The following is a 23,059-nucleotide window of genomic DNA, read 5'->3' as shown; positions in this document are numbered from 1 at the left end:
AACATGTGCTTGGTGGGGGAAAAAAAAACATCATTTCTGATTGTTGCTTAAATTCCCTCATTACATCGTCATTATCTGTGACACAGTTGTTAAGGCTGAATCCATGTTTTTATGATCAACATCTTTTAACTCACTTAGAATTGCACTGGAACATTTGATTTAGAAATAAAGCCTGGTTTTACTGGATTTACATGATGCTTACACACACACATACATATAGATACATACATATATACACATATATTTTATATAGGTACATAATGTTTAATATGTACATATTCGTATGTATACACATGTTTAAACAGTGCACGTTTGACCCATCAAAATATAAATAGATATTAATCGATTAGGTCAACTTAAGAATGTCATTTTACTGAAAAACTTGCTGAATTAGAAAAAAATTACTAGGGATTCAACTTTATGAGTTTTCTATTTAGGATCATAGAACTTGGAAATTAGAAATGATCTTGAAGCTCATCTGCTCTAGCCCCTCTGTTTTATGCATGAGGAAATATGCCCAAGAATAATACAGGGTTTCCCAAGTCCAAGAGTGTCAGCAACTCAACTCAAATTCTGGACTCCCTTTTCTCCTGACTTTCCATGGGCCTGTTTTACCATGGCATAACAATGTAGATAAGATGTGCCACATGATACATAAAAGCTCCAAATTTTGCTCTCGAATTTTCATGAGATTGGAGGCCAGTTTGCTTTGTTTTGTTTTCTACATAGACATATATGTAGTTTAATCCTAATTCAAGCAAACAAATATTTTTTGAGCTATCCTTTGTGCAGGGAACCCTGAAAAGCATCCCATGTATCTAGCATGATTAAAATGTTTTCACCGAGTTTACAAACCAGCAGCATAGATAAAACAAAGAGGAGGAGGAAAAAGAGACCACAGAGTTAATGGAAACACCTGTCAGATTGGAGGAGCATAAAGACAGGGTAGAGCTAAGGAGGAATACCAAAAGATAAGTCAGAAGAAAGAAAATGGAAGAATATTGAGCAGCATCCCTGGCTTCTACCCACTAGATGCCAGTAGTGCCCCCTGCTCAAATCATGACATTAAACATTCTTTCTAGACATTCACACATGTTCCCAGACAGGGGTAGAGGGGGAGCAAATTTATTTAAGAACCACTGATCTAGGGTCTAGATTCCAGACTATAAAGTATTGTGGATCTTGGAAGACTTCTCATTTCCAAAATAGACAATTTACTTCAACTTCATTGGGATGCATGATCCTTTGATCCTTCCATGATTTCCCAAGCTACAGGCTGGGAAGGTAATATCACAGACTGCAGAGAGGCTCAGAAGCTAAAGATTGAACTGAGGTTGCTTGATTTGATGGTTTGGTGACTTATGGAAGGAAGTTAGATTGCAATGGATTAAAGAGTAAGTGAATGTGATTGAGCAGTGAGCAAGTGGAGTTGCAGGTGTGCACAATTCTTCCAATGAGTTAAAAAGTAAAAGAAAAAGCAGAGGTGATGTAGCATCTCCAGGGAATTATAGGGTTGCGCACTCTCAACCTCAGGAACTGTTGATATCTGGAGCAGATAAGTCTTTGTTGGGGTTGGGGGAAAAGAGGGCCTGTAATTTTAAATGGGATGTTTTGCAGCACCCCTGGTTTCTACTCTCAAGATGCCAGTAACACTCCTACCCTCAGTTGTGAAAACCAAAAATGCCTCTGGATGATGCCAGATGTCCACTGGAATGTAAAATCTTTCCTAATTGAGAACCACTGGGTTAGGGAAAAGGATTTTTTAGTTTTTTAATTTAAGGTAAAGAAAACTTAAGCAAGTTTTCAGAAACAGAAGAGAAGACAAGGAGAATGAGAGAGATTAAAGATGCAAGGGGAAACAAGGACACACAGGGAGGGGACCAAAGCAAGAAAAAGGTAATAATAGGGAAGACTAAGAGTGCCTTGAACAGGAGAATGGACTTTCTTTCAGAGCAAATAAAGAAATAGAAGGTCTGTAAATGGAAGACAGATGTTAACAGCAGTCAAACCAGGAAGTCTTGATCTTTGAAGCAAAGTTGTAGATGAGCTTTGTTTCATGATAGGATTTGAGAGTAGGAATTCACTATAAAATTGAGAGGCAAACTTCTGGCCACTGCTTAGCTGGGACTTGAGAGAATACCTTGGTAGCAGAACCGAGAAGTGTATCAAAGATGCAGAAGTTGTTTCTTACTCAATTAACCTTTACCTGCCTGGCAGCAGGAGCAGAAAAATGGACACTTCTGCTGAGACAGAAACAGCAGAAGTACAAGTGGCGAAAGGGAATGGGGGCAGAGTAGGAAATCTGTGAGTGTACATGAGGCATAGACTGAGTTAAGAGGGAGAAAAGGGATGAATCAAGGGATCATGCATCCCAATGAGACTGAAGCAGATTCTGTGTTTTGAAATTAGAGGCCTCTCTAAGATCCATAATACTCTGTGGTCTACAAACTAGAATCTAGATCAAATGACTTTGTCACATCCCTACTTCTGCCAGGGACATTTGGCAATGTCTGGAAACTATTTTTATTATTATGATTGAGGCCAAGACAGGGTGGCAGTGGGAGTGGGACAGGGGTACTACAGGCATCTAGTGGGCAGAAGCCAGGGATGCTGCTGAACATCCTATAATGAACGGTGTAACCCTCACAATAAAGAATTATCTGGTGCATGGTGTCAATAGTATCACTATTGAGAAACCTTAAGAAACCTTATTCTAGATTAAAACTAGCTATCTTGGCAGTTAGCTAATGAAAACTCTTAGGACTTTTTTTAAGAAATTAAGCTGCTGAAATTTCTTTTTTACAACCCTGTTATACTTTAGCATCAATTTTGTCGTCTTTTGGAAAGAAGTACCTCCAACTGCTTTTATTTATTAATTATTCCATCCCAAATAAGTTGAGTTTTATAATGGGGCCCATGTTAAGCATAGAAAATATAAAAATAAGGTTGACATAGACAAGCACTAACTTAGAGAGAAGCATAACTATGGAATGAATTGTGTCCCTCCAAAATCCATATGTTGAAGCCCTAATCCCCAGTGTGACCGTATTAGCAGATAGCGCCGCTAAGAAGGTAATTAAAGCTAAATTAGGTCATAAGGGTGGGGCCCTGATGTGATAGGATTAGTATCTTTATAAGAAGAGACACCAGAGATCTAGTGTCTGCAAGCCAGGAAGACAGGCCTCACCAGAAACCTGCCATGCTAGCACCCTGATCTCTGTCCTCTCTCCCCAAGAACTGTGAGAAAATAAATGTCTATTGTTTAAACCACCCTATGTCTAGTATTTTAACATAGTAGCCTAAGCAGACCAAGACAGAATATTCTCCTGTTTTGTTGCTATTGTTAGTTTGTTCCTAAGCAAATGCTAAGAAGCCAATTTTGTCTTAGGAGTCTTCCCATTCTAACCTAACTTCTTATTCTCCACTCTTCTACCCATCTTTGGCAGTAAGGAAAAGAGATTGTACTTCAGAATTAGACAGACCTGTGCAAATTCTAGCACCTAACGTAACAAGCACCAGGTTCGTTTTCCTCATGTATGAAAAGGGGCGCAATCACATTTACTTGCAGGCGTATTATATGACTTAAGTGAAAAATCAGGTGAGAATGCCAGTATTGTTAAATTGAGAGACATGGTAGTCTCTCTATAGATAACACTTCTGATCCTCTTGGATCAGAATTGTAGTCAAAGGTTGTTTTCCGAAATTATTTGGTTTGCCCTTCCCAACTGTCTCATTAGGTGCTGGCCTAAAGAGGCTAAAGTTTTCTCTCTCCCAAAGAATTTTGAGAACTGGAAAATCCTCATTGTCTAACAATTAAAACTTCATGATAAATTTCTGGCCCCATAACAAGAGGAAGAAGCAATGATATGTTGAGGTGTGAGTACCTGAGTAGTACCTAAAATGAAATAAATATATAGTTTCTACTAAAGAAAAAAGAAACAAAATAAAGCCCAATTGCGTTTATTCCCAGAATGTTTCAACATTTAAGCAATTCACTTAGCATTATTTTTGTGACATAAAGTGAAGCAGGAACATATCTACAATCTATATTATATCTATTAATCCTTGCAGTTTACAACATGCTTATTTTATGTCAAGTGCTGTGCTGAGCTGTTGACGTTTGCCAACTCATTTAGCCCTTCCAGAAGCCCTTCCTTCACTAGCATGTCCAACTAGATTATGAAGTGAGGATGGGAGCCTCCATCGGATATTTATGACTGTCCCTTCCTTTTGCGACAAGTGAAGCTGTGTAATGCTGACTCATCTCACCCAGATAAGCAGAGTTGTAAGGACTCCTGGAAGTGTTGGGTGGTGTCTGGGCCAGTTTCATCTGGAAAATGATTATCACAAGTTTCAGATCAATTTTGGGGGAGCTTTCTCCAAACAAGATCCAGAATCATCTTATCTTCACCCTCTTTCAAGTATCGATAAAAGGGACAAAGGCTCTTTTCATGAGGAAATGTTCATACTCTGCAGCTGTTCAAAATACAAGTAGTCTCTCTGGTTCATCGTCTGGAATCACATAGAACTCCATGGTTGAGAGAAGGGGAGGGATGGTGGATGCACTCCTCTGACAAGCAGGAAATGTGGCTCCTCTTGCTCTGTGACTGGGTCAGGACACCTGATCTTCCAAGCTGCCCTTCTAATAGAGATTATAAAAGAGACCATAAGACCAAAGAATTGCATGATGGGTACCCATTAGAGCATGCCTTGCCCTTTGCCTTCCAGGCTCCAGCCTCTAAACTTTCTCCTAGCTGACAACACAAATTGGAGGCTAAAATGCCAGGCAGGGATCTGTCTTGGCCTTTTGTTACATGGTCTACCTCCTTCAGATTTCCAAGACAACTGGAGCCATGCTGGCAGAGAACTTGTTAAGTCTTAACCGACATTGATGGACTCATTGTTTATTCTCTCAGTTCACTAGTATAAGCTGCATAAAGTCAGGGACCTGCCTGTCCTCATCACTGCTATATCACCACTCCTAGCAAGTGCCAGTCACATCTCAGGCATTCAGGAAATGATGGCAGGAAGGAGGGAAGGGAGGAAAGGAGGAAAGGAGGAACGGAGGAAGGAAGGACGGGAGGGAGGGATGAAGGGAGGGAGGGAAGGGGAGAGGAGAGGAGAGAAGAAAAGAAGAAAGAAAGAAGTCATCCTAGACCCTAAACAAGATGAAGAAACCCAAAGAATGCAGTACATAGTACACTAGAATTCCTTTTGGTATCAAAATCCAATACTGCAGTTGGACGAATTCTCAAAAATATTACTGAGCTCAGCCTCTCCTTTACTCAAGTCCACAGGGTTAAGTGGTTTACTGTGGTTACACGCAAGTTTGTAGCAGAGGCCTCTTGGCCCTGGGTCCAAGAGCTTTTCCCTTACACTCTGTGGCTTCTCAGGTGAGTTTTTCTGACGTCTGCATTAACATTCTCTGTTTTCAAAAAGCACGGTGTACTTCACTTAGGGCCATTAAGAAATAAATGATGTATTTATTTGTTTATTTGTTTAATGAAGTAGGTGGATAGAATCAGTTTTGAGTTTTTTTCTTCTCTAATTTTTTTATTTTTACTTTTTAACTTTTGTTTTAGGTTCAGGGGTACATGTACATATTTGTTAAATAGGTAAATTATATGTCACAGGGGTTTGGTGTACAGATTATTTCATCATCCAGGTAATAAGCATAGTACTCAATAAGTTTTTTGATCTTCATCTAGTTTTGAATTTTGGTAACAAAGCATTTCCTGTTTCTGGTATGCATATATGTGGATTTGCGTGTTTTCCCTTGTAGTTTAAAGAGCAGAACAAGATAAAAATCAGTAGGGGTTTTCTCACCAAAGGAGAATAATTTTAGTGGAATTCAAGGGCTCAAATTCTCAACAATGTCCTTTTATTAAAAAAAAAAAAAAGTGCCTCTACAATTTTGAAATTGAGACAGTGGTGACATTTAATAAAAAGATCTTGAGATTTCAAATCCTGAACTATGGCTGTGTGCAAACTAATGATTGTGACTTGGAAGAAATTATCTTATAATTCCCAAGTTTAATACCATGCCTATGAATAAGGAAACTGAGCCAATCAGGATTTCTCAGGAGACAGCAAGTGGACCGCTACCCACCTAGGAAGGGCGAGCTGCTGAGGCCTGATGCCAAAACAAGAAGAGGTTCTGCAGTGAGGGGGAGGCACCTTCACACATGGAGCAGAAGGGCTCACAGCCACTCTCTCAACCTCCTCTAGTCCCTGGACCAGAACCAAGAGCTGTTGTAGGAGTAGTTTCCAAAGAGTATAATCTTAGGAGTTTCAAATTTCAGATATTATATTTACACAGTGCTTTTAACTTTTTAAGTGTCTTTTTCCTGTTAATTAGTGTTAACACCCTCCTCCCCACCACGAGGACTAGAATGCACTATTTTGTGTCTATTTTTAAAATAAGGAACCAGAGAATAAAAAAGATAGAGAATCTCTGAGCCCAGAGTAGAAATCTCTTTCCTAGCCACCAGTTCCATGGTCTTTCTCTTAGACCTTTCTGGGAACTTTTTTTTCTTTTTTGGCAGACAAATGGTTATGCTAAAAATTTAAAACTAGAAGCAAATATACTGGAAATGGAAAACTGTATTCTAATTGCCTCCCCTGGATTTCCTACTCCTGTAAATATGGACAAATATAGTGGAATAAATGAAATCCACAAGTATTAAGGACCACCGTATTGGAAAGATGAAGCCACTTCCTCATAGAGCTATCTGAAGAACAAGTATAGCTAACATGCTGCTAATCTTTAGCATGCTGTTAATTTTGAGTTACATGTTCTCCACCTTCCTCAGCAATCCTTTGGATGGCAGTTCCAATGTATGAAGCAATGGACACAAGGATCAAAACACAGTTTTGGAATAACTGGCCCCCAGGTAACTGAGAGCTGACTGTCCTCCCGTAACCTAACTAACTGGTTCCTTCTACCAAGTAATAAACAACTTTCCGGAAGCCACTTTTCCATCCCTTGGAAAAACATCTTTCAAGGATATCTCTAATGCAATTTTCTAGCCCCTGGGATTCAATATTTCAAGAAATACCTTTAAGCCAACTAAACCTCTAGAGATTTTTCTGTTTTCACTCAACTCTTGTTTCAGTTCCAATATTTCTAGGAAAACATTGATTGATTTACTGTGGTAAATTACGAGATGTTTTTAACGTTGGATGCAATATATCTGATTTGTGATCTCTAGGCCTCAGATGTTTTATAGCAGAAGTTAAAATTCTACACTGCAGGCTGGCACGAATAGGCTCACCTGTAAGCCCATAAAACCCTCCACCAGATGTGTTGCTTCTTTTCTCACACCTCTGACTCCGCTTTCCTTGATTCGTCATGATCCACGTCAATAAATTAGTGATGCATAATTTCAAACAGCTGATTTCAGACTAGTCCTAAAGTGATCTAAGTGTCATGCTGAAAGGCACAGATACTGAGGCTTGATGGAGATTGGCTGCACATGATGGTGGGAATCACAAAAGCAGAAAGGTATGCTTGATGCATCTGAAAAAAGCAAAAAAGCCTAAGCTTCCAAGTGTAATAGTTGCCTATTAGGTTGTTTGCTCTTCCAAACAGTAAGATCTGTGAGGTCTTGTGTCTGTCCTATTCATCATCAAATATTCAGTACCTACTCCTGAGCCTAGTGCAGGGGAGGGGAACAGTAAATATTTGTAGAAGGGATGAATGAAAGGTAGGCCAAATGAGCCATGAGGAGGGAGAAGCACAAGTTCAAGTCATCAAAATCTAGAGCTGAATTTTTCAACTTATTTCCTCCTTTCTTTTCAGCGATACTTGCAAATCTCAAGAAAACTTATTGTCATTTTTTTTTTCAGTTGGGCTGAACTGTACAATCATCAACTTGCCTGTTGACTCTGCCTCTAAAGACAATAGGTCTTGGGTTCAAGCTCCACACGGATCTGTTAGTGTCTTTTTCTGTTTTATGGCCAGAGATGCAAATTACATCTATGTTTATTCCTCTTGCTATCTATGTCTTTTAATGTTTCACACTCTGCATAGGAAAAGTACTTCGTAACATCTAATTCTAGTCTTCCCTGTCACAATTTAAACCCATCCCTATTCTGCGTTGGGGGAGGACAAAAGACAACTCTTGATTAACTTTCATGCCCCATTTTGATTCCTCTCTGGATCAATTAGCTTTTGCTGTATAACAAACCACCATCATTAGTGGCTTAAAACAACAACCACTTTAATTAGCTCATGATTCTGTGTGTTATCAATTTGTGTTGGGCTCATTCAGGTGGTTTTACTCGAGTGATCTGGGCTCAACTGTCCTTGACTGGGCTTACTCATATATTTAGGGGCTCCAAAAGATGCCATGAATAGCCAAAGGATGGTACCTCCCTCTGCAAGGTCTCTCATTCTCCAGGAAGCTGAACCAGCATTGTTCATATGGTGGCAGAGGATAACAAAAGCTATAAAACCTTGGAAAGCCTAGTTCAGGAGTCAATTATAATTTCTGCCACATTCTATTGGTCAAAGCAAATCACCAGGCCAGCCCAGATTTAAAGGGTACAGAAATAAATTTCCCTTCTTGACAGGAAGAATTTATGACCATTTTTGTAATCTACTACACCATCCTAGGGTTCCTTCAGTTTCTTCAGTCTCATCGTTTCCTCACATTTTCCCCAAATAAGTCTTTTTTCTGTTGATTTGGGATGCAACTTTAAGACTCCATGTATATCTCAATCATTTATTCCATAAAAACTTATTAGGCATCTGCTGTATATCAAGATCCATGGTAGGCTCAAAGTCTACCAAAGCATGGTTCTTAACACTTAAGGGGCTTAAGGATAGAGGATCAAGCAAATAATTAAGAACTAGAAAGTGAAGAAAAATTAAAGAATCTTAGTAACGATGAGAACATGATTCAGGGTCATTAAACTCAAGTCAGAAATAGAGAGCCAGAAAAGATTCCTGGAAAAGATGGTGGTTAAATGAGTAGGAGCCATATAGATCAGTACTACTCAAAGTGTGGTCTGTGGACTAGTGGCAGTATGCAAACTGTTGGTTACTGGTTTGATGCAAGAGAAGAGTAAGAGTTTGGAAATTATAATAGTAATTTGGTATTGCTGCAAAGTGCAAGCATGTGATTTTGAAAAATTGTCAGTCTGTGACAAATTTAAGTTTAATTTCTTAAATGATCCATCATCATAGATAGTCTGAGATGTGCTGACTAGGTAACAAAAAGTGGACAGAATGCCCCAAGCTAAGGAAATAGCATGTGGATGTTAGACTGAATAATGAACCCCCAAAAGATATCCAAGTCCTAATCTCTAGAACCCATAAATGTTCTGTCATATGGAAAAAGGGTTTTGCAGGTGTGATTAAGTTAAGAATCTTTAGATAAGGAGATTACCCTGGATTATCTGGGTGGGCCCTAAATGTAATCACATTTGTTCTTTTAAGAGGGGGGCAGAGGGATATTTGACACTGACAGAAGAGAAGAAGGGAATGTGGCCTTGGAAGCAGAAACGGATTAACATGGCCATGAACCAAAGAATGAGAGCAGCCACCAAAAGTCAGAAGAGAAATGGAATGGATTCTTCCCTAAAGCCTCCAGAGGGAGAGTAAACCTATCTTCATGTTGATTTTGGACTTCTGGGACGCAGAACTGTGAGGGAATAAATTTCTGATGCTTAAGACTCCAAGTTTATGGTAATTTGTCACAACATTCATTGGAAACTAACACACAATTATGAAGACAAGGGAGCATGAAGCAGCTTGATATATTCAGGGATCTGTAAGGAGCTAGACAGTAACTAAAGGAAAATACACATGTAGGGAGGAGTAGTAAGGATAGGGAGAAAGGAGGAGGCAAGGACTGGGAAGAACAAGGATCCCAACTTCATCTCATACTGGGGTTGGAATAATTAAAGAGAAAGACTTTAGAAACCATTCAGTTCTTAGTTGGCAGAGTGTAGTTGTATCCTACATGGACTAAAACACAAAGGAATATTGTCTTTTGAACTCAATACAAGAAAAATGAGCACACCTTGCATGCATCTATAAATTCAAACCAAGTTGTGTGAATTGATGTGTACTCTAAGCTCAGCTTTCTCAGGGGAGAAGAACAAGCCAAATCTGATGATAAAAGAGAAGAAGATATATTATTTACCTGGTTCATAAGGAGTGGATACTATAACAAGCTAAGAGTTAGTAAAAACAAATCTTCCAATTTGTCTAGCCTGAAACACACACACACTCAGATACATTGTAAAACCAGCCTATCATACTAACCCAAAGCAAAAAGGAAAACCATTGGGGAAAAAAAAAAAAAAAAGAGTGGGGAAAGACTGAGGACTGGCAATTGCTAGTGACATGTTTACTAAATATATTCTAAAACATTAAACATAACATTGGAAAGCAAAGGAGCCAAGTGGTTGGAGAAGCCCACTGATTACTATTCAGGTTTGGTCTCTGATCTGCTTTCTCGGCACTTGGCTTCACAACCAGAGCTCAGCCAAATAAATCTGCATCTCTGGCATCTCCAGGCAACTCCGAACTTGGCATTTCTGATGCAGGAGAGCTAGCCAGGAAACCCCTCTTTGGAGGGGAACCAATGGGCCAGATTCACTCTATCAACATCCAGACATCATAGCTAATTACAAACACACAGGACCAACCTGACAGCCAGCTCTGTAAGTAGCAGACACCAGCATTCCCCAGGGAACTGGCTTGGCTCCAGTGAGTACTCCCAGTGACGAGAACCCTTTTAAGCAAGACACTCCAAGGGCTCACCAGATTGTGATGGGTTTTGTGTGGTCATGTAAAGACATTCTCCCACCAGCCCCCAACCCTAGGAATACCAAATTTCTATTCAGAGAAAGTAAATGGAAATCTCTATCAATAAGAGCATATTCAACATTGTAGAAATATAAATAAATAGCTAATCACATCCCTGCCCCCACCCATCTGGCACTAAACTCCTTTTTGATTGGAGCCTAGTAAAAATTCTAGAAAGGAAATTGGTAAAACCCTTGACCCATGACTCAGGGAGAAAAATAGTTTGACTCAGAAGCCCATGATGTCTTTCCCTTTTCTGACATTTTCTAACAAGAAGTTATTCAGCAGGAAAACTGGAAATTTGGCCGCAAATGTTAAGATCTAGGCAATGAATTAGTCAAATGTTTTTATGGAGAATCCATTTGTACTTGACATTAATTTAGGTTGTCTTCTAGAAGGTCAGACTTCTTGGAAAAGTTGGGGCCAGGAGAACAGAGTGCTATGCCACCAGATACTGATGGCCTAAAGCATCTGAGAAATGCACTGTGCTTCACACCCCTGCATCAGTGTGATCCTGGCACTTGTGTTTGTTACAGGAGGGTCGTCTAAGTGGCTGGTTTAATCATATTACTCCAGTGGCCCGCAAGTAAGTGACACATCAGCAGCCTAGATGGCCAAAATCACTCAACTCAACTGAGCCGGAGCATTGAGCCAATATTCTGCATGGAGTCTTTACATCCCTAAGACAATTATATTATTGTGCAATTTGCCACCATAATGTGGATCTTGGCTCTTAGGAAGAGTTTATTAAAGCTGATTTTTAAATTCCCTCTCTAGCCCATCTGTTCTACATCCCTTCAACAACTTTTTGGGCTACATTTGACTAGGTAAGAGCTTTATGCATTAATCCTGGTTAGATGGTAGAGAACTTTCCTAAATCTTTCTTCCTCAAATGGAACCATAATGAGGACGTCTAACTTATTTTTTCTGATGAAGGAATGTATATTTCTGCATAAAAGAAAGATTTGGTATCCAGAAATCACAGTAGCATTGCATTCTAGTAATCCTTCATGTGTCATACTTGGAAAGATGATCAAGTAACATTATCCCATTTGTATTCCATTGTCCTTTTACATGTTGCCACTTTCAGCCCTAGGTTCTTAGACCATGTGCACATTTGTCACAGAGGATCCTTTATCTTGAGCATTCCAAGGGTCTGTGGCAGAACACCAGTCCTCCTTCCACATCCTACACTAGTCCAGGAAGAAATCTGTGTCCAGAAAGAGAATAGCTCTAGTAGAATGACCTTTACTGAGGCTTGACATCTGCTACCTTATAAGCTTCTTATACACTCAGCCTAATCCACCTGGAGGCTTTGCTGCCTGATGGCAGGTGATAAAAAAGTTGTTATGCTATAAGCCCTGTCTTAGATTCAGGGCATGTAGGCTGTGTAAGAGTCTGAGGCTTAGGACAGACAGAGGGGGAAATAATTCTTGGTTCAGGTGCAATTCTCAAGATGCTTATTAGGATGAACTCTGGTTCTAAGAACAACTTTATTGGTATGAAAGTCAGGCAAGGCTTCCTAATAGGAAGGAGGCTCCCAGCTTCCCAGCATTTCAGAGGGGCTAATGTAATGGTGATCATAAAACTTGACAAAAACCGACAGGAACCAAGAAGCCCAAGTCTAGAAATTTACAATCCACAGAGGATCAACAGCTTGTATTCTGGATATCTTAAAGGTGAATGCTCTAAAACACCCATCTGCCAGTGGTGATGAAAACCTGGACGCCCACGGTTATAAATAATTCATTCTATTTCTTACAGCAACTAAGGCGAGGGCCTAAATTCCAAATTCAGCTGGGTTTTTTATTTACACCCTTGGCCAAGAAAAGAAAGCTCATAGATGGAGCTTCTAAGAATGGAAGCACGTCTCCAAGGAGAGAGGGAGACTTTGAGATACCTTACTAAAAAACTGCTTCTCTGAGTAATAGGATAATTGCTTCTCAGAATCACAAAATGAAATGAAAATATAAACTATAGTGGAGGAACTAAAAAACATAAAAATGTTATTGTATTATGAAAGATTTTTATTTTTAATATTTGTGGGTACATAGTAGATGTATATATTAATGGAGTACACAAAATACCCTGATACAGGCATGCAATGTGTAATAATCACATCAGGGTAAATGGGATATCCATCGCTTCAAGCATTTATCCTTTGTTTCACAAACCAATTACATTCTTTTGTTACTTTAAAATGTATAATTAAATTATTATTGACTATAGTCACCCTTTTGTGCTATCAAATGCTAAGTCTTATTCATTGTTTCTATTTTTATTTTGTACTCGTTAACCAACCCAATTTCCCTCCTACTTCTCCCACCCCCACTACTCTTCGCAGCCTCTGGTAACCACTCTTCTATTCTCCATCTCTATGGGTTTAATTGTTTTGATTTTTAGCTCCCACAAATAAGTGAGAATATGCAAAGTTTGTTTTTCTGTGCCTGACTTATTTCACTTTACATAATGACTTCCAGTTCCGTTCATGTTGCTGCAAATGACAAGATCTCATTCTTTTTATGGCTAAATAGTACTCCATTGTGTATATGTACCACATTTTCTTTATCCAGTCATCTGATGATGAACACTTCAGTTGCTTCCAAATCTTGGCAGTTGTGGACAGTGGTGTAATAAACATGGAAGTGCTGATATCTCTTTGATATACTGATTTCCTTTCTTTTGGGTATATACTCAGCAATGTGATTGCTGGATTTTATGGTAGCTCTATGTTTAGTTTTTTGGGGAACCTCCAAACTGCTCTCTATAGTGGCTGTACTAATTTATGTTCCCACCAACAGTGTACAAGTGTTATCTTTTCTTCGTTTCCTCACCAGCATTTGTTTTTGCCTGTCTTTTGGATAAAAGCCATTTTAACTGGGGTAAGATGATATGTTGTTGTAGTTTTGATTTGCTTGTCTCTGATAATCGATGATGTTGAGAACCTTTTCATATGTCTGTTTTCCATTTGAGAAATATCTATTTGAATCTTTTGCCCATTTTAAAATAAGATTATTAGATTTTTTCCTATAGAGTCATTTGAGCTCCTTATACATTCTGGTTATCAATCCCTTGTCAGATGAGTAGTTTGCAAATATTTTCTCCTATTCTGTGGGTTGTCTCTTCACTTTGTTGATTGTTTCCTTTGCTGTGCAGACACTTTTTAACTTGATGTGATCCAATTTGTCCATTTTTGCTTTGGTGGCCTATGCTTGTGGGGTACTACACAAGAAATTTTTGTCCAGACCAATATTTGGGAGAGTTTCTCAATGTTTTCATGTAGTAGTTTCATAGTTTGAGGTCTTATATTTAAGTCTTTAATCCATTTTGATTTGATTTTTGTATATGGTGAGAAATAGGGGTCCAGTTTCATTCATGAAAGAATTTTCTTTCCCTAAAGCAAAAAAATGGGATTTTTTTGTGCTCAGCAAACACATTTCAAGGGAAATTATTTACAGTCTGCATTGAAAGAAAAGTTTCTTCCTTTTAATAAATTTTCAGTGCTGAAAAATCTGGTATATTGGAAAGATATTTGTCCATTGATAAACTGTTTACATTTTTCTCTCTCATATATTCCTGATTAGATTATAGAAATATAGAATATCTATATTATATCTATGTTACCATTATAGCTATATTACCAATATCTATATTATTATTGATCAGGTGGCATATATATATCACCTGATATGTTGTTGGCAGGTATAAGATAAGACTTATAGTCACTGACATCACCAATTCTGTGTCCTTTGAAATATACACATATTTGAATATCAGAACTTCTGAGAAAACCTGTCCTTTGGGAGGAGTGGATGATATACATAATTTCTTCACAATTATAATAGAATCTCCATCAATACTCACAACAGGGAATTATTTTAGCCTCATTTCATAGAAGAATAAAATGTGAGCCTGGGAAGATTCAGTGACTTGCTCAAGGTCACACAGCTAGGAAAGGTTAGAACTGGCATTCTTGATTCTTAATCTTGTGCTTTCTCTAGTACAGTATGCTGCCTTTAGTCTGAACCCTAAATGGACCACATTCCAGAAAAGCTAATGATATTTGTAAATGCCATTATTAGTAAGTGATTTATCTTACCCAATTTCCATTTTTCCCGAAAGAGATGTCTGTATTTGCCATGAGCTAAAACAGTAGCATTCTACCTACCTGGCAAGAACATGACTCCCCCGAGTTGCTAAGTTTAGGCATATCAGATAAAATGGAAGAATGTCAAGTTACAATGATTTTATATCTCCCAGTTGAGATAATGCTACTGAGAACCACTTGGAGCTGAATAAATTGAACAAGTGCAGTTTTGATTAGTTTCAAAAGACAAAGTATAGTATTTTTTTTCGTAAATCAAAAAGAAAAGTCAATGGCAGCAAAATAAAGCTCTTATTCTAAATAAACTCAGTTTTATATGTATTTGCTGAATTTCAATAGTATATATACAGAATTTGAGCCATCTATGCATAAAAATGATACTTTGCATTAGAAAGATTCATAGGTAAATACCTAAACAAATGAAACATTTAAAATATACAATGCCACACAATGCAGATGAATCTATCATAATAGCTTTGGCTAACATTCTTCCAGGCTTACCATGTGCCAGGCCTTGTACTAAGCGGGTATTATCTCATTTCATCCTCACAACAACCCTATCAGGAAAAAACTAGCATCCCTTCCGATTACAGATAAAGAAACCAAGGTTCTGTAAAGCTAAGTGGCTTGTTTGAGCCCCTGAGGGAGGAAGGGGCAGAGCTGGAGATTGAAAGCAGATTGACAGAGGACCAAGACCTCGTGTGTTATCACCACATATGGTCTCCTCTTTTCACATTACCTGATATTCTATCCACATGCACTAATTTGAGGAGCAAAATAAGTTGGGATTGTTTTTTAATAAAGTTTTTTTTAAAACAACTAGCTGGTAATAAGTTATTTAATTTCTCCTCTGAAGACACCACATAAGCCTTACCTATGATCCAGTGCTAACCCTAACATGGTGCATAAAAACTGGCCTCTTCACCCAACCCCCAGCACTTGCCTCTTCAGCTCGCCTCACACTTACCTCACCCTAGAATCAGACCAAAGAAAGTCACGAGTGCAGCCTGAGGTATTAGAAGGTAGAATGGACCTAGCAGAAAGAGACAAGAACACAATGTGGGGGCAAAAAAGGCCTGTACCGTTACCAACACCACCAGACCGACCATTCTGCCCTCCCCCAAACTAGTGTTTTCATCTCTCCTGACTGATCAAGTCTCATCTGTCTGCATTTTGTCTAAATGCAAGTGACATTTATATCCATCCCCTCCTTCTTTTAACCATTTGTTCATGTCTATATTTGAGTTTCTGGCATCATGCTAGGTTCTAAGGATACAAAAATGAATGAGATGCTATCACCTGTTGTCAAGAACTTCACAGCCTAGGGAGAGAGTGACATATGACCAGAGAGAGTCCAATGTGGACAGATAATGAAGAAGGGAGTTAGCAGAGGAGATTCTGAGAATACAAAGGAGAAGAGAGGCAGCAACCCAGCATGAGTGGGGTGAGCTGATCAGAGAAGGCCTCCTGGAGCAATGGACCCAGAGCTGATATGGAGTTGGAAAGGTGAGTGTATGAGTGAAGGAAATGAGTGGAGTAGGTGAACAGTGTTCTGGGCAGAGTGGACCTCATGACCCAGAAAGAGCCTAGTGTGTCCAGTGATTCACTATCTGTGATCTAAGTAAAATGTCTAAAGAGAGGCAGGTATGTTAATCCCCAAGACCCCTAGAAAAAAAGAGATTGGTGTAGAGAGGCTTTGCACTAACTCCTCCTTTCCTGCCTGTTATGGTTTGTCTGTGTCTCCACCCAAATCTCATCTTCAATTCTAGTTCCCATAATCCCCATGTGCTGTGGGAGGGACCCTGTGGGAGGTAACTGAATCATGGGGGTAGTTACCATGATTGTGAGTGAGTTCTCAAGAGATCTGATGATTTTATAAGGGACTTTTCCCACTTTGCTTGGCACTACTTCCTGACATCATGTAAAGAAGGACGTGTTTACTTCCCCTTCCACCATGATTGTAAGTTTCCTGAGGCCTCCCCAGCCATGCAGAACTGTGAGTCAATTAAGCCTCTTTCCTTTATAAATTGCCCAGTCTCTGGCAGTCCTTTATGGTAGTGTGAGAATGGACTAATACACTGCCAATGTATTTACCCAAATGACTCCCATTGCCTTCATCTCAATTCTTTACTGGGCTATGACCACTCAGCTGTGGATGGCACCAGATTAGCAAAGCAATGCCTTGGGTCCAGGTGACAGCCTTTAAACATAAGCAGAGGCACCAGCCAAGCCTGGCGTGGCACAGCACTGATACACACATTCTGTGCTTCCATGTCTCTCCCATATCTATGCCTTTACAAGTGCACATTCGCTCCTGAAAAAGCCAAGAAGCCAAATAAATCCAAAAGAAATGTATGCTTTCCAGCCAACATGAGCCTGTCCTCTACCTCTTAGAAAAGCAATTACAACAACCATGGCAATATGATTTATTGAGGGCTTCCGGTGGGCCGAGCTACCATCATCTCCCATCTGCACCACTCTGTGGCTTCCTCATAGATCTGCTTGTAGTTTCTCTCTGGCCCCTTCTGATGCCTTCTCCTTTCAGCAGCCAGGGAAGTCTTTGTAAAGTTGGTTTACAAAATTGATTTATTTATCCCCACCCTCCTGTTTCATGCACCCAAGTCTACATAACAACTGCGCTTCCGTGGCTTTCCATGGCACTTAAGATAAAATAAAAACTCCTTCATTTGACTGGAGTCTGCCTCCTCTCTCTCCCCATCCTTCTCTCACACCACATCTCCCTAAACTCTACGCCTAGCCAGGAGCTCTTCTTTCATTTCCTTGAATGTTCAATGCTCACACAGGCTTTTCCTTCTTTCTGGACCATTATTCCCATTCCTCTTCACCTAGACAACTCCTAGGCCTTCTCTACAAGGTGATTCAATTATCACCTCCTCAGGGAAGCCTCCCTGATCTCCTTGGCAAGGAAAAATATTATAACCTCTCCTATTTAAAAAAAACTCTTATATGGCCAAGCCTCATATTATAACCTCTCAAAGCAGCACATTTCTTTATTGCACTAACCATGATAATGATGTATCATTTATTTAGTGATCAATGCTTGTCATTGTTCAGTAAAGGACATGCAACAATGAACAGATGAGCATGGGAATATGGGATCTATTGACACTGCCACATATGGCACCACCTGAAAGCAGCTGACCTGATAAAAACACTGGATCATCCTATAAAAGTTTCCACAAAGGTGCCAGCTCAGGGTTCACAACCTGCAGTGCCAGGGTGCTATGCCCCAGGAGATACACTGCAAAAAGTCTACACTTAATATGTGAGGCTATGCCCCAATAGCTAGAATACACAGGGCCATGATCTCCCAGCAACCCACCTGTTGAATTTGTGTGTCTCATCACTACCACTTAAGGCTCTGTTGGGTTAGAGGTTCTAGGTCCTAGTGGGAGGCAGCGTGGGGAGTATGAGGAATGTTTCCACAGGGGGACACAGTAAGGAGACCTCTGTACCTAAAAATATGATCACTGCCTAGTTCCGTTGGGCTGCTCATGCCAGTGAACCACCTCTTGGTGCTGTCATGAGTGTGAGAACAGGGAAAGGGCAGTCATGGCAACTTCAACCTGACAAAAGTAAGGCAACCAAGAACCAGACCCCTCAAGGAAGAGGACATGAGGCCCACCATGAGCCAATGAAACATTTGGCTGAGAGTGAGAAAAACCCAGAATGAGTAGAACAGGAGAGTTATTTTTTCATTTATTACTTCCCAGCTGTAGCAGAGGGGACTATACATATCTATCTTAAGTCTTTCTGAAATGTCAGGGACAGAGTGGACCTAATATGACACACAAGTGTCACTGAGTGGGGTAGGAGGTGAACTGTAGCAAATGCCACATCCCCTTGGCCACCTTAGACATCAGCTGCAGCCTGGTGAGCATTTCCATGCACACTGGCAGTGTCCTACATCAAGTCCCCCACCAGCATCACCTTACTTTTCTGCCTGTAGAATATTTTTAAACAACAGAATCTCCGACAGCTTGTTTACCGGGCAGGCCATAAGTGCAGGGGAGTTAACTTTCCTAACGACAACCCTCAGTCTGGATCCGTACATATATATTGAGAACAAACTGCCTGCAACCACACAGCTTAATAGGAGCAAGAACTAAGACTACCTATATTATTATAACTTTATTATTCTAGGACTCAGCCTTAACCAGCTTTGTGGTTTGAAGCATCAAGTTCCTAGAGTGGACTAGATAAGATTAAAAGATGAATGGCAAAGATCACCAAGGTCATAATTACTTAGAAGTAAAAACTTCTAGATTGAAGAGTGTACCTTTAAACCCAGGATTAAGTCTCTAACTAGTGATGAAATGTCAATAAATGTTCATTGGAGCAAATAGCACAAAGATTTAGAAGAAGAATTAGTTCTAATAATGTTTTATACACAAACAAAATATATGAAAATTTCTACATTTTGTTTATGTGGAAATTTGCCTCACAAGACCTGTGTGTGTGATGGTGGCAGGACACTCCACCAGGCACGGAAGGCTGAATTATTGCCACAAACAAGCTGTGAGATGCCAGGTGGCCATTTCATTTCTTTGGGCTTTCATTTATGCATTTGTAAAATAAAAGAATTGAACCAAATCATCTCAAGTACTTTGTACCTAAAATTATTAGATTTTCTAATGTATATCCTTAAGTTGTGTTTTCACAATGACTCATTCTGTTTTGATGAGGAAGCCAGCCTCCAATTACATCATCTCCAAAAAATAAAGACAAGTTGCAACCTGTTTAATCACATGCAATCAGTATCAAGTATGTATTACAGGTATCATAGATAATACAGAAAGAACCTATTGACTCTCCCCCTATTCTAGGACTCAACCCTAACTTGCTTTATGGTTTGGAGTATGAAGTTCCTAGTCTGTAAAGAGAAGGCAGTTCTTGTATTTGCCCTCTAGATCTTTTCTAAACCTACGAACTTAAGACTAATGGCATCCCTCACCTCCCACAGCTTGTCTGTGTTGTTTATTTCTCACCCATTGCTTCACTAAGGAAACTAACATTGCAACACAGACAGAGGGAACAGGACAGGGGCAACCACAATTCAAGCAGCTGGTTTTAGAGTCACTAAAGCAACTGCTGTTCTATTTTCCACCTGCAGGCAGTGCACCAGCATGGCACATGTATACATATGTAACTTACTGCACATTGGGCACATGTACAAAAAAAAAAAAAGAAAAAAAAAAAGAAACTAGTATATTAATTATCTACATTTTGAAGTGACAAATATTTATAATGTAGACAAAGAATGTTATATTTGTATTTTTTACATCAAAAATATATTAAGAAATAAAATAGAAAAAAAAAAAAAAAAGTGAGTGAATTATTTCAAACGTTAGCTAAAAATTCCTACCAAATCTAGTGTAGTAGATTTGGATTTGGAGTACAGAGAACTGGATTATAATTCTGATTCTGTCACCTGATGGCCATGTCACCTAGCCACATCACTTCATCTCTCTGTGATCCTGTTTCTCCAAGTGTAAAATGGGGATAATAGCAGGGAGATGCTGTGGAGATTCAGAAAGATTAAATACAGTAACCTACATGAGAGAACCTGGCATAGCACCAGGCACCTAGAAGACTTCCGCTGAATGATTGAAAGGAGGATCTAGCTGTCTGCCAAAGAGAAGAAAATAGAAAACATGAAAACACTAATGAGTATAAACAGAAAGTGTACTGGATGCAGAATGAGATTTGGGTTCTAATCTCAGTCATTACTAGCTAAGTGTCCTTGAACAAGTCAAGGTCTCACTTTTTCTCACCTCAATTTCTTCATCTGTAAAATGTTGGGCTTAACTGCCATGATTCTGCTTTAACATTCCAGGATTCTGCAATGACGTTAGTTTGCCATTGCTGATGTTAGTGTTGTTTTCTTCTCAGTGATCCACATTCCAAGAAACCATTCTGGGAATGGAATAGGATACCTAAACCAACTCATCCTACTCATTCGTTGTAATGGAAAAACAATCAGTTCTTTTTTATGCCACAGGCATGACTCAGAGCATAAAAGTATGAGTAGAGGAAAGCTATGGCCCTTAAAGAAAAGTGCTAATAAATAATCTGTTTTAGAATTATAATTTTCTTTCCTTTTTTTTTGAGATGGAGTCTCACTCTGTTGCCCAGGCTGGAGTGCAGTGGCGCGATCTCCGCTCACTGCAAGCTCCGCCTCCTGGGTTCACGCCTTTCTCCTGCCTCAGCCTCCCAAGTAGCTGGGACTACAAGTGCATGCCACCACACCTGGCTAATTTTTTGTATTTTTAGTAGAGACAGGGTTTCACTGTGTTAGCCAGGATGGTCTCGATCTCCTGACCTCGTGATCCACCCGCCTCGGCCTCCCAAAGTGCTGGGATTACAGGCGTGAGCCACCGTGCCCGGCCTTACAATTACAATTTTCAATAGGAAAAAAAAACCCTATGAATTCTCCAAAAACCAACAGAAGCAACATTAGCCTTTTTCTCTCTAATAACAAGGTGGTTATCTCCAGTGCCTTCTAGAATATCTATGTCTGTTATTCTTACTCCTCATAAGCCCCCAAGCCTAATACTATCCTCCTACAGCCATACATTCAAATCGAGCCTCGGGATCTCAAGCAAGGTCCTTCAATTGACCTGCAAAATGGGTGTTGCCTCTGCTGGTAAGGAGACTTCTCCCTTGAACAACGTCATATCCCATGGCATCACTATTCCTCTTCTTCAGATTAAAGGCTGGATGGTGATGAGTAGATTTCATCTTTCTGCCAAGAACAGATTGACCTTGAGGTAAGTAGATAGCTTACAGTCTATCCCAGGACAAATGCAGGTAGCAGGCCTTCTTTCTCAAACAACACAAGTTTCTAAAAATTCCTTTCACTTCACATTAAATTTAAAACATAGTGTATAGTACTCTTTTCTTTATTCCAAATATTAAAGTGCATATCCATGGTAAAAATGACAATTTCTCAAATAGATACGGTCCTATAAATCATCTAGGGGTAACAAAAACTAAGTTTCAATGAACATGCCAATTCTAAATGTCGTGTAGTGGTTGCCTGGAGTACTATGTTGTAAAGGACTGTGAGCTGCATTTACACTCAGTGGGGATGCTGCATTCAGTGAGCCAGCGTTGCTTAGGAGGATGGGAGAAGTAGAAATAGATCATGTCTATTGTCCTTGACCTCGTCCAGTGATAAATACTGGACCAAATCTGGCCACACCTATTCATTTACATATGTTCTGTAGCTGCTTTCCCTCTACAGCAACAGAGTTGAATCTTGCATCAGAGTGTGTGGCCCACAAAACCTAAAATATATTTACTCCCTGGCTCTTTACAGAAAAAGTTTGTCAACCCCTGATTGTAGTCCAACCCCTCTCATCTCACAAATAATAGAATTAAATATATCTTCCTGTTTTTCCTTTCAACTTAAACCTTAGATTCTGATTAGCTAATCAAATCAAAGTAATAGTGACTTCTTACTAGAGTGGTACAAGCTGAGATCACAGTTTGTTACATGGAAGAACCACCATACGCGGAATCAAATCATGACCCAGACACCCAAACCATATGTCAACTGTATTCTCATCTTAGAGGTGATATTTCTGAATTTCGACCTAGAGTATACTTATCATGTGGCTTTTCTAGTTAAAAAAATAAAATAGTATAATTTTGACAGGAATAATAAAAAGTATGTTTCACAATTGTAAATTGTCTCTCCATTTAAGTACACATTTCTGTCATACCATTGAAAGGAGGAATAATAAATCCAATATTTATGGTTTCACTATGGGTTACTGGCATCCTTGCAGTTTAAATAGGTGACTAAGAAGAAATCCTGCTGGCAAGCAAATTTATACATACTTATTTTGTGGCTTGACACGCTGAAAGTGTTCACATAAAATAATATAAGGCTTCTATAGCCTTGATTATTTCTGAATACTGCAAAACCTTACACTGGTATTGCAAACACACTTTGAAAACAGCTGGGGTAATCATGTTTAGTCTCAATCTGTGCCGTCCAATACAGTGGCCACCTGCCACATGTGGCTATTGAGCACTTAAAATGTGGCTAGTTCAAATTGAGCTATGTTGTATGGACTGGATTTCTAAGACACGGTATGAAAAATGAA

At 39.4% G+C, this 23,059-nt stretch overlaps 2 long non-coding RNA genes across 2 annotated transcripts in view; one reads left to right on the top strand and one right to left on the bottom strand.

The window, feature by feature from the left end:
- Positions 1 to 8,184, top strand: part of LOC103889829 (uncharacterized) — a 31,014-nt gene extending 22,830 nt beyond the window's left edge. Inside the window, exons 3-4 of the long non-coding RNA XR_654192.2 lie at positions 6,813 to 6,893; positions 7,849 to 8,184. This is a non-coding gene — a long non-coding RNA (uncharacterized LOC103889829). The remainder of the gene's footprint in view (positions 1 to 6,812; positions 6,894 to 7,848) is intronic.
- The window catches only part of LOC103889827 (uncharacterized), a 220,563-nt gene that overhangs the window by 62,305 nt on the left and 135,199 nt on the right, over positions 1 to 23,059 (bottom strand). The gene's annotated exons all lie outside the window — the stretch shown is intronic.

Source organism: Pongo abelii, chromosome 12, assembly GCF_028885655.2.
Source record: "Pongo abelii isolate AG06213 chromosome 12, NHGRI_mPonAbe1-v2.0_pri, whole genome shotgun sequence".
NCBI lineage: Eukaryota > Metazoa > Chordata > Mammalia > Primates > Hominidae > Pongo > Pongo abelii.
This window is presented reverse-complemented; position numbering and strand designations above follow the sequence as displayed.